At 39.5% G+C, this 16514-nt stretch overlaps 1 pseudogene; it reads right to left on the reverse strand.

Moving 5' to 3' along the window:
* Positions 1-7909: 7909 nt before the first annotated feature.
* Positions 7910-8561, reverse strand: LOC100352104 (regulator of G-protein signaling 17 pseudogene; annotated as a pseudogene).
* Between the last annotated feature and the right edge of the window lie 7953 nt (positions 8562-16514).

Below are 16514 nucleotides of genomic sequence, written 5' to 3' on the forward strand. Positions count from 1 at the left end.
AAAAGTATGGCTTAGCATGCTGGAGCGGTAGTCAAAGACGGGTAAACACTGATGGGCGCTCCTAGCAACCTAAGACAGAGGGTAGGACAGGCTTCCTATTACCTCCATGACGGGTAAGCAGGTAGCGCGCCATTGGGTACCTAAGACAGGCATGTTTCCATGCCATTTAAATAATAAAGAAGGGGGAGATGTGGGACTCCATGGGATGCGCAGCCATGGAGCCCCCACGTCAAGGTCTGTCTGATAACTGTTGCTGTGTCTTTATCACAAGGCGGATGTTGCTAGTTTCGGTTAGGGCAATGCTTTCCCACGGTCGGGACTTTCCAGAGGCACTGAGCCTGTCTCATAAACAACAAGACGGCGCTGAGGACTATGCGGTGAGCCTGCCTGCTGCGTGACACCTCATCTGATTGGCCCGAGGACGCGTGCACACTGTGTGAACAGACAGCGGATTGGAGCGTTCCGTGCATGGACTTGAGCCCACTTGCAATTGGCCGGATTTTGTATATAAGCTGTGTGCTGAGGAAGGAGGGGTCTTTTTCTGTCCACTCTCCTCCCTTCATTCTTTCTCTGTCGCTGTTATTTTCTTATTAAAAGTCTACTGAAGACCGATAAGCTGCGAGCAGTGTTGTTCCTTTGCGGGCAAGGGAGCAACAGAATTTGTAAATTGTTTTCTGTGGTATGTACATTTTGATGATATTTAATCTTCCAATCCACAAGCATGGAACATTTTTCCATTTTTTTGTATGTCTTCTATCATTTTTTTCTTTAACTTTTTGTAATTTTTTTTGCAGGGATATTTCACTTCTTGGTTAAATTTATTTCAAGAAATATCATTTTTTAAGATTTATTATTTATTGGAAGTCCGAGTTACACAGAGAGAGAAGGAGAGGCAGAGAGAGAGAGAGAGAGGTGTCTTCCATCCATTAGTTCACTCCCCAATTGGCCACAATGACCGGGGCTGCACCGATCCGAAGCCAGAAACCAGGAGCTTTGTCCAGGTCTCCCACGTGGGTACAGGGTTCCAAGGACTTGGGCCATCTTCTACTGCTTTCCCAGGCCATACCAGAGACCTGGATCGGAAGTGGAGCAGCCGGGTTTCGAACTGGTGCCCATACGGAATGCCAGCACTGCAGGCAGTGGCTTTACCTGCTGTGCCACAGCTCCGGCCCTGATATATCAATTTTTGTATCAACTGTAAATGACCGCTGTGAATGGGGTTAGTCCACATTGGGTAAAATTTTCACCCACGCTGGTATATGGACTGCACAAAGGATCTGGGCAGTCTTCATGTGAGTACAGAACTTTCTGCAATGACCCACCCCAGACAGTCAGGTAGCTTGAAGCCTCTGACAATAGACACAGTAATTGCCCAGAGACCCAGCTACACCCTATGCTCCTCTTGAAGTCATAGAATCCCACAGTCATAGTGTGCAAGGCTCCCAGTCATGGGGTGCATAGGATCTCCTCCTCATGCTGCAAGTCTGCCCTATCCACAGAAATAGCAGACTTTTCTAGAGCCAGCTGCCTGTGAGTGTTCTGCCCTTGCAGTTTGAGCCCCACACCCTGTGATAGCTTGTGAGGATAGTGCCACCTCACAATCTGAAGTGTGTCCCCAGCCTCTGTCAACCCTCTCAGCCAGACTAAAACTCAGTGGGAAATCTGAGTTTTTCCCTCCAGTAAAATCTGTGGTCATGCATGCCACATCCACCACAACCTTTACTGGTTTCAAAATAATGCCTTCTCCCTGCAGTTTGCTGGCTTCCCTTGTGGAGAGATTAGGAGAAACAAATGTGCTTTTCCTTTACTGGGTTTAGTTGGGGTACCCTGCCCCCTACTAGGGTTACAGGCTGGATTCAAAATCTGTGTCATCTTGATCCAAGTGGGATTCTTACTCAAGTCTTACAAAATGAGTGCCAGTTGTGCTGGGGTTTGTGAATTGGCAGACTCCAACATGAGTTAGTGGATAGCTTCCCTAGACTGTATAGAGTAAGCATGAATCTTGGATTTGTTCCTGGAAGTTCTGCAGCTGCAGGATGCAAGGGGTCTGCTCTCTCCTTTGGAAAGCATCCTGTCTCTGACTCTGGGGTCTTCTGCTGGTGTTGTGGCTGCTTGCTTTCCCCTAAGTCAGAATAGAGTTTAGTAGTGGCTGAACCACAGCAGTTTGGTTCAGGCATTTTTGAGGGCAGAGGGAGGCACTGTTAATTTGTTGCAAATGATAGGATTCCATACTTTTGGCCTGAAAAGCATTCCAATGGATAAATAAGTGGATATAGATAGATAGAGAGAGGTAGCTATCACATGCTCCTGAATGACCATTGAAGAAATTAATTGAAATAAGCCAGACACAGAAAAACACTGCATGTTCTCCCTCATATGTGGAAGCCTAAAGAAAAAAAACCCTCAATATAAACACAGAATGGTGATTACTAGAGGCTTAGAGAGGTAGGACATGGAAAGGGGGTTTTGTATAATAGGTACCAGATCAGAGTTGTATTAAAGCAGTATGTCCTTAGCTTTATACCACAATGTTGGGAGAATATTGTTCACAATTACATAGTAGATATCATTTGAACAAATAGAAGAAAGAAGCTGAAGTCTACTCTTATAAAGTAATGTCAAAGGGAAATGTTGATCACCCTGTTTTGACCAGTACACATTGTATACATGTGTTGAAATTTCAAACTGTAGTCTATAAACATAATTAATGTCAATAAAAAATTTAAAAATAAAATTCTTTAATGAGCAGTCAACTCAAGAAGTTCATGAAAGGATAGCATATTAACTCTTAAATGCAAAGGAGATAGGAGAAATGAAGTAACAAAAAGTAATTAATGAAATAGAAATTTATATAAATAGTTGAATTGTTCAATAAGATCAAAAGGTGGTCTTTAAAAATGTCAATAAAATAGTCAAATTTGATCAGTAAATCTGATATAAAACCTAATATATGTTTTGAACAAGAGACATGGTGCTAAATGTATAGAAAAAAATTAAAATATATAAGAGAGTAGCTGGGCCGGTGCCGTGGCTCACTTGGTTAATCCTCCGCCTGTGGCACCGGCATCCCATATGGGCACCGGGTTCTAGTCCTGGTTGCTCCTCTTCCAGTCCAGCTGTCTGCTGTGGCCCAGGAGGGCAGTGAAGGATGGCCCAAGTGCTTGGGCCCTGCACCCGCATGGGAGACCAGGAAGAAGCACCTGGCTCCTGGCTTTGGATCAGTGTAGCTCCGCCGTAGTGGCCATTTGGTGAGTGAACCAGAGGAAGGAAGACCTTTCTCTCTGTCTCTCTCTCTCTCACTGTCTGTATCTCTACCTGTCAAATAAAAAAAAAAGCTTATAAGAGAGTACCAGCTTCATAATTTATTACTACACTTGAAAATCTGGATAAAATGGATTATATTAAAATGAAACTTGGCCAGCGCTGCAGCTCAGTAGGCTAATCCTCCACCTTGCGGCGCCGGCACACTGGGTTCTAGTCCCGGTCGGGGCGCCGGATTCTGTCCCGGTTGCTCCTCTTCCAGGCCAGCTCTCTGCTGTGGCCCGGGAGTGCAGTGGAGGATGGCCCAAGTGCTTGGGCCCTGCACCCGCTTAGGAGACCAGGAGAGGCACCTGGCTCCTGGCTTTGGATCAGCATGGTGCACTGGCCGCAGAGCGCCGGCCGCAGTGGCCATTGGAGGGTGAACCAACGGCAAAGGAAGACCTTTCTCTCTGTCTCTCTCACTGTCCACTCTGCCTGTCAAAAAAAAATGAAACTAAACATTTTCAAAAATTATTTGAGAATTAGAAATTCTGAAGAGGCCAATAATCAGAAGAAACAAAAACGTAGGCAGCAATCTAGATCTTAGAACATGACCAGAATCATACAGGTTTCCTCTTGAATTTAACTAGATAATTCTCATGTAATGCAAAGTTCTGGAATGCACAGAGGAAAGAAAAATTCACAATGTACTTGATGGGAACATAGTTCTGTTACCAAAATCAAATGATAAGAGTGTACACAGAGAAAATTATATGCTGATCTCACTGATTACTATGGTTTTAAACATCGAAACTCCCCCCAGATTAACTTGTATTCATAAGAAGAATTCAAAGAATAAGCCAGAGAATATCTTTTAATGTAATTCACTACATTAATGGAAAAAGGAACAGTTCTCATTCCCTCAAATTCAGCACCCATTCCTGAATTAAACTCTTCCACCTACCCATAACCCCATCAACCGAAACCTGAGAATGGAAGAAAATGTCTTTAATTCAAGGAAATCTATCAGAGACTTACTTATACTTAAATACTTATGAGGCTGTATTCTTGACTTTTTTTTTTTTGACAGGTATAATTATAGATAGTGAGAGAGAGGGAGACAGAGAGAAAGGTCTTCTTTCCGCTGGCTCACTCCCAAAATGGCCGCTACGGTCAGTGCTGTGCTGATCCAAAGCCAGGAGCCAGGTGCTTCCTCCTGGTCTTCCATGCGGGAGCAGGCGCCCAAGCACTTGGGCCATCCCACACTGCCTTCCCCGGGCCATAGCAGAGAGCTGGACTGGAAGAGGAGCAGCCGGGACTAGAACCCGACACCCATATGGGATGCCAGCGCCGCAAGGCAGAGGATTAACCAAGTGAGCCACGGCACCGGCCCCAACCTGCTGTTTTTAGAAAAGATTATTTATATTGAAGTCAAATAATTTATTATTTACAGACACATGAGGGAGTGGGATGAAATTGCTGATTCACTCTCCAAGATGTTAGAACTCCGTCTGCATCTCCTATAGAAGTAGAAGAGGTCGCCCAAGCATATTGGCCATCTTCCACTGCTTTCTCAGGCACATTAATAGGGAGTTGGATTTGAAGCGGAATAGCAGGGACTTGAATTGGGATGACAGTGGTAGATGGAGCAGTGAAACAACCTGAGCACAATGCCAGCCTTTTTATTTAAAAATATTTATTTATTTATTTATTTGAAAGTGAGAAAGAGAGAAAAGAGAGAGAAAAGAGGGGGGGGGAGGGAGGGAGGGAGATCACCAATGATTTTAAAATAGTTATTTATTTATTTGAAAAGCAGAGCAACAGGGGGAGAGAGGGAGAGGGAGAGATGGAGAGAGATCTTCGCACCCCAAATGGACTCAATAGCTACCCAAAACAGGGTTTCCATTATCAAATATTCAGAGACATACTATATTCTCCTCTATGAGACTCACAAAACATAGAAGCAAATAAAGACTCTGGAAAGAGAGCTACCATAAATAAATCCATTAAAGTCAGTATTTCCTAAACAGAATACTATCTCCCTTTTTAACTATGTAAACTATTCGGAGTCCATTAAATTTATACTTTGAGATGGAAACATTGCCTCTAATAATCTAGGTGGAGTCAATCTAATCAGACAAGCCAGAAGACATTTTGCTGGTTGAAGCAGAGATAGGACTAAAAAAGAGGCAGGAGAGATTGGAAATGCAAGACAGACTTCACTTGTATTTGTTAGTTTTGAAAGTGCAGAAAAGGGCTCAAGACAAGGGATAAATGTGGCCTCCAGAAGTGGGAAATAACCCTCAGCTGATATCCTCTAAAGAAACAGAGACCTCATTCCTATAAGCATAAGAACTGGTTTCTGTCAACCACCCAAATAAGCCAAAACAAACAAACAAACAAACAAACAAATTCTTTCAAGTATCACTGGCAAAAAACACAGACTTAATGATACTTTAATGTTAACCCAGTGAAATTCACATCTCTAAAAGTGTGTTATTTTAAGCCACTGAATGTATATAATTTGTTAGGGCAGCAAAACTACCACATTATCTTTTTTTTAGCTTAATAAACTCAGTTTTAATAAAGAAAAAATGAAATAATTTAGGAACAGTAGAACTTCACAAAAGAATGATTCTTTTAGGTGTTTCTTTACTCTTTAGGAAAAAATATGACTTTGTAAACATCTTCATTGCTGTCTTTTTTCAACATATTACTGAAAAATTTTATTCAAATAGTAAGTATCTAAGTGACATGGATAAAATATTTCTTAACACACTAATGCTTTCAGAAAAAGCAGGCATTTTTAAAAGAAATGATTATTATAAGTATTTTCTATCTTGCATTATAACTACATTTTAATAAAAGTGTTGAATATTGTAGGATAGTCAGCAACGCCAGTGTAAACAGAACATTTTGTTTTGTACTCTGCAAATTTTTAAAATACCATCTTGTCAAACACTGCAACAGTTAAAATATTTGCATAGAGAATAGATAATAGCCCTTTAAATCTTGTCTCCTGAATTCTATATAAATTATAAAATCATAGTCACTAAAAATAGTTTTTGAAATGATTTAAAAAAGTTTATGGAAAAAGAAATTTATGATGTCAACCTTTCAAGTAAAATAAATTTAAAAAGAAAACTCCAAACTCGCTTTTTAAAAAAACATTTAATAAATTAAAAAATGAGAGGTAGTTAAAACAATGAAAAAGAAAGCCTAAAATTTTAATATCATCCTTAATATAAGGCCAGTGTTCTCAGTGGATATAAATTTTTTTAAACTTTCGTTTTAGAGCACTCAATGTTATATTCATTCAATTTAAGATAAAAAATAGCCTCCAAGGGATATTAATATTCAAATATAACACTTTGATATAAATATGACACTAATTGTTATTATAATTTTTTGCATGACAGGATACTGTTTTCTTGAATGTCAGAAATACATGCCAATGTCAGGCAAGTATTCTGTCTTGAAGAGTTAATGTAATTATTAAAAAATGGCAGCTAGAAGATTTGAGCACTGTACTGCCTTTTACTTATGGATGAGAATTAATAGTTTTATTTTAATATTTTTAAAATCACTCAAGATACTATATGAAAAGAGTTAAGGTCTGAAGTAGAGAATTAGCTTCTTCATAACCGTTATAAAACTCTTCTTGATAAAAAGTTTTTCATTAGCTTTCACTTTCAAGGAAAAATGCCACAGGACAGATGCAAAACATCAAAATGTTTTGCTTGAACTAGATGTAGGCATTTCTTTATTAAATCCTTTCTTTTTTATTCCAAAACTAAGTTATCAAGCTTATATTTTTCTTGCTGCAGTACATAACTTTACACAACCATTTTCTAATTGGAGATCCAGTCTTTAATAAATTAATTACAGTATGGACATCTGTTATATACATAGATTCATTTTCTTCTATTACAATTTAAAAACAATATAATTCTTTGATTTCTCATTGAGATAGGATATCTTCAAATTGCTTTGTGCTTTTTTTCTTCTTATTTTTTTTAACATAGCAAACTCTTCTTAATGAAAATACCTCAGTTTGGCAGTGATCAAATTATCCATTGGGATTTTCCAACAAACAGATAAATAGCTCTTTTTTCATGTACAGAAACATTGGCTTCAAAATTAGTGTTCAGAACACAGCAGATAGCATGTTGAACACAATTGTTACATTTTAAAAATTGCCTTTTTCTATCTCATTATGATAAAAATACAAATCACAGCCATTTTGGAAATTATTTCTATAAGACCATAATGCACAAAAGTCCTCAAATACATATGTAAGTTTTGCTATTGGATTAAGTATAACAACAACTACATGGCAAATGAAGCAGTTTTCACTTTCCACATGCAGTCTGTTGAGCTATACTAGATGACTGTCCATAGGACTGTATACAAGTACAGTTTGCTTGCAAGTACAATGAGTGTTAAGTAAAACAAACTTAATTTGACAATTCACTATTTTATGTGGTATTTTCTCCAAGCTTAACCATGGATAACCTTGATAAAAATGGAGACAAAGACTATGATGTTTGTATTTTCACAGCAGCCTGAGGAATACTAAAGTGTAGCTGTCCAGGAACTCAATTTCTGATGTCATTTCACTACTTTTAGTTCCCATCCGAGCCCTCCAAAATAATTCCTTTAATGAAAATTAAGATTCAGAAGAAGAGTTGGCAGTACTTTCAACAAATGACTTATAAATTTGAGAGTTAAAAAATCTTGGAATAGAATCTCTGTGCATTAAGGTATAAATCTCAAGTTGGGCATCTTCATATATGTGAAGATTGGGATCCAACAGATTTCTATTGATCACCTCTCTAAATCAAGAATCTAGACTAACCTCTTTTGGTGATAGTTTAGAATTGTAGTCTTCATATATCATCCTGGCCTTTTCTTCTATTACTTTTTAATCCTGCTCTTTCTTTAAGTCTTCACAGTGAAGTCAGAAAAGCAGGTTCTCCTCCCTCACTGTATTCTGTGTGGAAGAACTCTCTGGAAAGATTTCTTCCTGCTGGGGCTTTCATCAGCTTGTCAAAATTCTGAGACCAGGACAAGACTTCATCTGCAGCGGGGTTTTGGCATTCTTCTTGGACCTGGATACTTTCCATTTTTATGGTATATGTGGGTCTTCCTGAATTTTCTCCCCTTTCATCATTCCTAATGGTGAGGAAGGAGCAGCTGCAATAACAGCACCAGCAAAAGCAACACGTGTTTTTGGGCCTCTGGTTTCCAGGAGCTTGGGACATAGCAGGTGTTCCTTCATTTTGTGACTGCTGCCTTTTTCGCATTTCAGCTACTTCAGTACCCAACTGGCCCATAGTCGCCTAGAGCTGTGGGCAGCGCAGTGATGGGTCTGGGGGCGTGAGGTTGGGCTGCTCAGTGCTCTAGCGGAGCTGGTTCCCTGCCATCCGCCCAACTTCAGCACCTAGCGGGTGAGGAGTGATGTAACGTGGCAAGGATGGAGGGGAGTGGGAGTGGAGGTCCACATTATCTTATAGATAAGGAAACAAACACAGAGAATGAGAATGACTTGTCCAGAGTCAGAAGACAAAAACATATCTGGGAGTAAAACATATTTGGAATATGCTTCACTTAAGTTATTTTATTCTATTTTAGAAAGAATAAATATGTTTCCTGTATTGATTGTACTGATTCCTATCTAAAGTGGTGAAAACTCATACCCATGTATGGAGAGAAAGGTCTTTAAACAGGAATTTAAACCAAGGATTGCAACACCCAGTCTGCAACTTGTTCCCACATTCATGTTGGGAGTTAACTTGTACTCAACATGTAGCTCTGAGCTTGCTGGAGTTGGATAATCCCACTCAAATTGTGGTTCTTTAATAGCCTCAGTGTTAGGCAGAGATCAGAAACTTACTAAGTTTCTAGGTGTCAAATAGTTTCTATTTCATTGATCAATTAGAAACAACTAAGTGTCTATTGAATACAGATAGAAATTCATAAGAATATGTATTTCATGTGTGTGAGAGCAGTAAACCAACAAGGTAATTTGTGCTCATGCATAAAGTCCCAATTTTGTTGCACAAAACATGGCAAACATATATGAATACATGTTTAGTGTTATACGTATTGAAATTTGAGCACAGAGAAGTTGCCACTGTGGCACAATGGGTTAAACCACAGACTGCAGTGCCAGTATCCCTTATGTGTGCCAGTTGGAGTCCTGGCTGCCCCACCTTCGATCCAGCTCTCTGCTAATGCCCCTGGGAAAACAGTGGAGGATGGCCCAGTGCTTTGGCCCCTGCATCCACGTGGGAGACTAGGAAGAAGCTCCTGACTCCTGTCTTCTGTCTGGCCCAACCCCCATCATTGTGTCCATTTGGGGAGTGAACCAGCAAATGGGAGATCTCTCTGTATCTTTCTTCATTTCTACAACTCAACCTGTCAAATAAATAAATAAACCTTAAAAAAAGATATTGTAGCACAGAAGCTGAGCTGTTAGATCAGGTTTATTGATAATATTCAGTACAGGCATATATGCATGTGTATTCACCTCTTCACAAATACTGATTCATACATGCATACATACTGTATGTTTGGGACTGCTTTCCAGCTCTGACAGTTGATTTCAAACATCTCAGAGGAAAGAAATGGTCAGAAATAAGTTGTAAAATGCTCTGAGATTAACAAAACACTCCCTAAATAAGTTTTCTAACTTGCTGAAAAATAAGCATACTTTTAATCATTGGGATTATTCCTTGGTATATTCTACTTAGCAAGAGTTAAGATAAAACTTGTAGAGTGATTTAAGCCATCAGGATATAATTTAAATAGTCTAAGATCTGTATAAATTTTGAAGGACATTGTGACTTTTTTTAAAATAAAGTCTTATTTAAAATTTGCTTATTTGAAAGAGTTATGAGGGGTGGGGAGAAAGACTAGGAGATCTTCCACTTGTTGGTTCACTCCACAAATGACTGCAACAGGTGTGGCTGGGCCAGGCCAAAGTCAGAAGCCTAAAACTTCATCTTGGTCTCTCACCTGGGGAACAGGGGTCCAAGAACTTGGGCCATCATCCACTGCCTTCCCAGATGCATTAACAGGGAGCTGGTTTGGAAGCAGAACAGCTGGGACGGGACTCAAACTGGTGCTCATATGGAATCCAGTGTCACAGTTGGTGGCTTAATCTAATGTGGTACAATGCTGTCCCAAAGTAGCAATTATTAAAAGCAGTAGAAAAACATATTCAAATTTTTAAAAGATAGCCATTTTTTATAAAACCTATCATTACCAGCAGGTCAGTATCCTTAATAAAATCAGTCTCAGTAAGGCCTAGGTGCCAAATAATCAGGAGACTAATATCTGAGATATGAAAATGAAGTAGATTTCTACTGTTCCTAGACCTGGCAGAACAATAAAAATGGTACTAATTAGCATTGACTACATAAGAGGTAGGCAAGAAAGAGCTCAATTAAATAGTTAACCTCACCATGGTATAGCCACAATGGGTGGTTTTTGGAAACAATGATCTTCCAGACCTCAAGAGGATCAAAATTGAAAGTTTTAGGAGCTAATCCCAGAGACAAAAAAAGGTAGAGATTCCCTGGTTTTCCTCTATCAGGTAATCAAGAAATGACTATTCTAGCTTGGAACACAGGAGAATTAGCAGTTCTTAGATCAACAGTAAGAGCAGATAACATTTACTGAAACTTTTCTATGTGCCAGATACTATACTAGGTATTTTATCATGGATTATCTCAGAAAATGCTCACAATACTCCTGTATGACATAGATATTGTCATTATCCAAACCATACCAATGATGAAACTGTGGCTCTGAGAAGTGCAAGTCTTTCCAACATGTAATTCAGAATTCAAACCCAGAAAATTTGATTCCACTCAATATATCTCTTTCTCTCTCTCTCTCTTTTTTTTGACAGCCAAAGTAGACAGTGAGAGAAAGAGACAGAGAGAAGAAAGGTCTTCCTTTACCGTTGGTTCATCCTCCAATGGCCGCTGCAGCCGGTGCACTGCGGCTGGTGCACCGTGCTGATCCAAAGCCAGGAGCCAGGTGCTTCTCCTGGTTTCCCAAGCGGGTGCAGGGCCCAAGGACTTGGGCCATCCTCCACTGCACTCCCGGGCCACAGCAGAGAGCTGGACTGGAAGAGGGGCAACTGGGACAGAATCTGGTGCCCAAACCGGGACTAGAACCAGGTGTACCAGCACCGCAGGTGGAGGATTAGCCTATTGAGCAACGGCGCCGGCCAATATATCTCTTTCAATATGCCTCTCAATATATGATAAATAATAGGAATATGTATATTGATGATGATGAATTTTTATCTTGTTCAAAATTTTGTAGTTAACAAAATTGCTTGCTTTTCTTGTTGTTTTTTTTTTTTTTTCATTCTCACATCTACCCTACGTGGTAGAAAGTATTATCCCCATTTTCTTTCTTTTTTTCCCTCATTTTCAAAAATGTGGTTCAGAGAAGTTAAATACTTTGCCCAAGCTCATGTAAGTAGGCAAGGGCCAAAGTGTTAGGAAGTCAGAAATTGAGTCTATGTATGTATGAGAAAGGCCTGAAGACAAGCACCCACTGTGGAAGCTCCAGAAGCCCAGCATCTTGCACTTCAAAGTCCTGACCAGATCCTGATAGCTTTTAGGTGGTCCCAGCCCTTCCCCCAGGAGAATTCTCTCTCCTCAGGACCAAAGGGGTTACCTAATAAGATGGGGCAATAAAACCTTCTCAGACACTCTGGTGGAATGAGAAGGTTTTGCCAAGATGGCTGCTGGCAAGCGAGCGTCAATTACTCAGGAAATAGCTTTGGAACCCACCTGACAAAGGAGCCTGCCTGGCAACAGGGAGTAATTGGTTAGAGCATAAACTGCTCTTCGACAGGATTGGCTGCTTTGGCTATATAAGCTGCTATACCAACTGAAATAAACGAGTCTGCGAGCTGCTAGCCTCTATCCCACTTTCACCCGACTCCAGGTGTCTGTGTGGTGACTCTGCGCTTCTTGCCCCCACCGCGCTCCTCCTCTCAGAACGAATCTATAGCAACACGACACACGAAGTCCCCCTACTCTGCCTGGGCACCAGCAAATCTAGGGGGGAATTTGTTAACTTTCACCCCACAAACCCTTCTACCAGGACTCTCCATCCTTTGTGCTAGAGGAGAGGGGGAGGTGGGTAAACAGACTCTCTTAAATACCTAGGGAGTCCAAACGGACTGTGCGTTCAGCTCTGCCTCTCTGCTGAGCTGCCTGCCTGGCCTGCCCAGGTGTATTCTCTCCATTCAACCATGTAACCTCACTCTCCCCCAATCCGAGTGACTGGGTGCTCTCTCTCTCTTCCTTCCATTCCGATGGATGCCCTATCCCTAATAAAGCCTTATCACCCTGCTCTGTCTCACGCCTGAATTCTTTCTTGCATGAAGACAAGAACCCCATTGCTTCCATGGCCTCCCCTCCAGTAACAGAGGTAGACTTTTAACTCAAATTATATGCCTCCTTAACCTGTTTTCTTGAACCCTATGCCCTCTGAACTGATTTTATCATTACTCTTTGTCTTTCCTGACACTGTGCTGCCCCATATATAGCAGTAAAAATTGGGTAGATTTGGTATATGTGTATATTTAATCTCTGAAAGAGCAAAGTAATCTACAAACTTTAGCCAATGATTCAAGTAAATAGTATAATTTGTCCTTTATAGTTTAGGGTAATGATGATGCCCTTAACTGGGAGGCAGAAACAATATGCCAGTTTTCTTCTCTTTAGTTTTTTAAAATTTGATTTGAGGTGTACAGAGTTCATGCATTCATATATACAGATTTAGGAACATAGTGATTCTTTCCACCCCACCCTGTCTCCTGGTCTTCTCTTTAAAAAAGGGTAATAATATCTGCCCAACTCACTTCATATGATTCTTAGGTTCAAGTTAATTCCAGAATCATAATTTTATAGAGTTGTAAGTGACAATATAAATCATTCTCCCAATGCAGAAATGTAACCTGAAAGTTCAACAAAGGTAGATTTCCTTGGTCTCTGCTTGAAAACCATCAAGGATATTTCTTATCCTTCCTCCTTGGGCTGTGGTAAAGATTTCTAATTTGAGGGCAGATTAACTGACTATTGTCTTCTTGTAACTTATGTACATTTGTTGTTTTACTGCTATTTAGGAGAAGTTTATTTTATTCTACATGACAGCCAATTCAAATTTAGAAATTAGTAATGAAAAGGTATATTTAAAATTCAAAATGTTGTTTTTTGCCAAAAGGCAAAAAGAAGCCTTCTCCTTTCCTTTCTTGGAGCATTTCCTTGAGATACTTACCTAGTGTTTGTAGATCATTTCTGTTTCTCTTCGACATGCATGTAAAATGTTTTAAAGGCTAAATAATCCTTTTGCCAATACTACAACTGCAGAATGTTCTAATTAAGAATATGGGGAGCCATTTCTTAAAAGCTATCTCTTTGAAGTGTAAACATCAAGGGAAATGAGACTCCTATCTCCTTGTGAGTTTAACCTAGATGATTTGCTTCAAGCCATAACCACCTGCTAGTCATAGAGATATGGAAAGTTTTATTATTCTTTCAGATGAAGAAAATTAGCTAGCACAGATGGCTACCCAATTACTAGATCAATTTGAGGTAATGATAAAAGAAAGTATAGCAAATGATATTACCATTCTCTCTTACATGAAAGCAGGTAATTGTTTATTGTGTCTTTTTTGGCTACATAAGACAGGTGAAATTTCTTTCTTTCTTTTATACTTTCCAGTATTACCCACAATGTGTATGCTACTCCATTATGTTTATTCCATCATATAGGTATAAAAATGTATAAACCTTTAAATTACTTCACTTATCAAAGCAAAGAGGTTAATGCTTAGATATTGCCACATATTCTTAAATATATCCAAAAATAACCCTTCATAATTTACTTTAGCACTTTGTCAGAAATCAAAACTCATTTTACTGGTTTATATTTCTCAAAAACACCATTTCCTCTTTAGTGAAACAAAAAAACAAAAACAAAAACAAAACCCACATATATCAATCCCAGTTTTATACTAGTTTAACCACATTCATAATGTTATTGACAATATCTAGTACATTATATCTTCACAGTACTTTTAAAATAAGCCTTGCAATTACTAAAGCTCTTGTTAGCTAGTGCTTTAGTACAGAAAACAAAACACATTTTGGACGTTCAATAGTCTTAGACTGGTCACAGGGAAGATGTGTTAGGATCTGAGAAAAGAAGAATTTCTTCTTCTGAGCCATAATTAACTATAGAGTGATCTACAGTCTTACACTAGAACATTTCTTATTTTCTCTGAACAAACTGCCAATCTTATTCCATGGTGAACTTCAATCTAGCTAAGGAATCCTCAGTGATAGGTGGTACGAAATAGCTTTTGCTAGTCAGATATTGTAATAATTATGGACATCCTTTACAAATATAGGGACAATATCTATAATACAACAACCTTTGCTTGTGCCTACTACAAAGGGAAGAGCACCTAGTTCAGATGTTGTGGGGATAAGCGTTCCCCAGTTGGATTTATTTCAAGGTATTTATCTCAGTGTAAGAGATACATTCAAAGCAGAGACATAAATAAAGTACAAGAATGGGAGTGGAATTCATTTAAAGATAAATGAATGCAGGCAGCCTTGAAATGAAGCTCTTAAACAGTGCCTTGAATGGTAGATAGCATCAGATCCCAGTCTTCTAGCCTTCCTCTCTTAGCTTAACTCATTGAATTGAGGGAGTGGTAGAGCCAGTCCTACAAGGTTATAATCAGATAGCATCTGGCATTTTCTTAAGGGATTCAGTTTAAGGGAATTCTAGGTCCTGGCATGGAATTTCAAGCACAGGGCAGAAAGCACTGAAGCCCACTTGCCCATTACAAGTATTCCCTGAAGAATATAGCATTACTGATAAACTAAGAATTTCGACATGTGTTGAATATGTAACAGGACTAGATACCACTATGACTGCAACCAGTCTCTTATCACCTGGCCAGAGGCCAAAATGCAGATGTCCCTATCCTTAGTTCCTCTTATTTCTGACTCCTGCTTCCTTGTAGTTTCCATAAAAACCCCAAAGTACCTTTATTCAATAGGGTGGTTGTTCTTGAAACTTGAAAGTCTGCTACTCCCTCATCTATTGATATATCAAATTTTCCTTTACCCTCAAACTTTGCCCTCATTATTTTTATTATTTTGATTAAGCATTGCAGACAGTAACAGCCTTGTGAGGAGAGTATACAAATGGGATGGTGTTTGGAAGGAGTTCAATGTGTATAATGATCTTAGGGAAAGTTTTATGGCATCTCCACATGGGACTCAGAATACATGCATTTTTTTATCACATCTGCTTCATGATGATGGAGGCTCAGGTGCATCATTGGAATGTGGGTGTGCTTCATTGACATAGATGGAGTTGGAGTTTTAGTGGTGCAGGACTAAGGCACAAAGTTGGCTGGAAACTTCTTAGCTCTTTTGTCTCTCACTGATTTCCTGCCTAGCTTATATTATAGGTAGGCAATTTGAAGGATACATATATGTATTGTTTGGTGGAATTGATAACATGCTGTGGGATCAAGCCAAGTGTTTAAAATATTCTGAAGCTATGAACAATATTTCATGATTTTAAAATCAGGGATATATTAATTGCAAGTCTTAAAAATCCACACTTCTAAAAAACCAATTTTTCACAAGGAACAGAGTTTTATATTGAGAATTTGCTGGTAAGTTCTGGAAGCCTATTCAAAGTAAACACAAAGATAATTTTAGCCTGGATCTGAATATGTAAAACTATATATAATAAGGCTGGTGCCGTAGCTCACTAGCCTAATCCTCTGCCTGCAGCGCCAGCACCCCGGGTTCTAATCCCAGTTGGGGCACTGGATTCTGTCCCGGTTGCTCCTCTTTCAGTCCAGCTTTCTGCTGTGGCCCAGGAAGGCAATGGAGGATGGACCAAGTGCTTGGGCCCTGCACCCGCATGGGAGACCAGGAGGAAGCACCTGGCTCCTGGCTTTGGATCGGCACAGCGTGCTGGCCGTAGTGGCCATTTGGAGGGTGAACCACCGGAAGGAAGATCTTTCTCTCTGTCTCTCTCTCTCTCTCTAACTCTGCCTGTCAAAAAAAAACCCTATATATATATAATAATGTAAAATTACAAATAATATTTTTAACCCAGGAAGTTTTATGAATGGGAATCCTTTTAAGCAAAATTGTGAAAAATTAGGTTGTTTTATGAAAGATGAAGTTTGCATTTAATTGTCTTCT

Source organism: Oryctolagus cuniculus, chromosome X (genome assembly GCF_964237555.1).
Source record: "Oryctolagus cuniculus chromosome X, mOryCun1.1, whole genome shotgun sequence".
NCBI lineage: Eukaryota > Metazoa > Chordata > Mammalia > Lagomorpha > Leporidae > Oryctolagus > Oryctolagus cuniculus.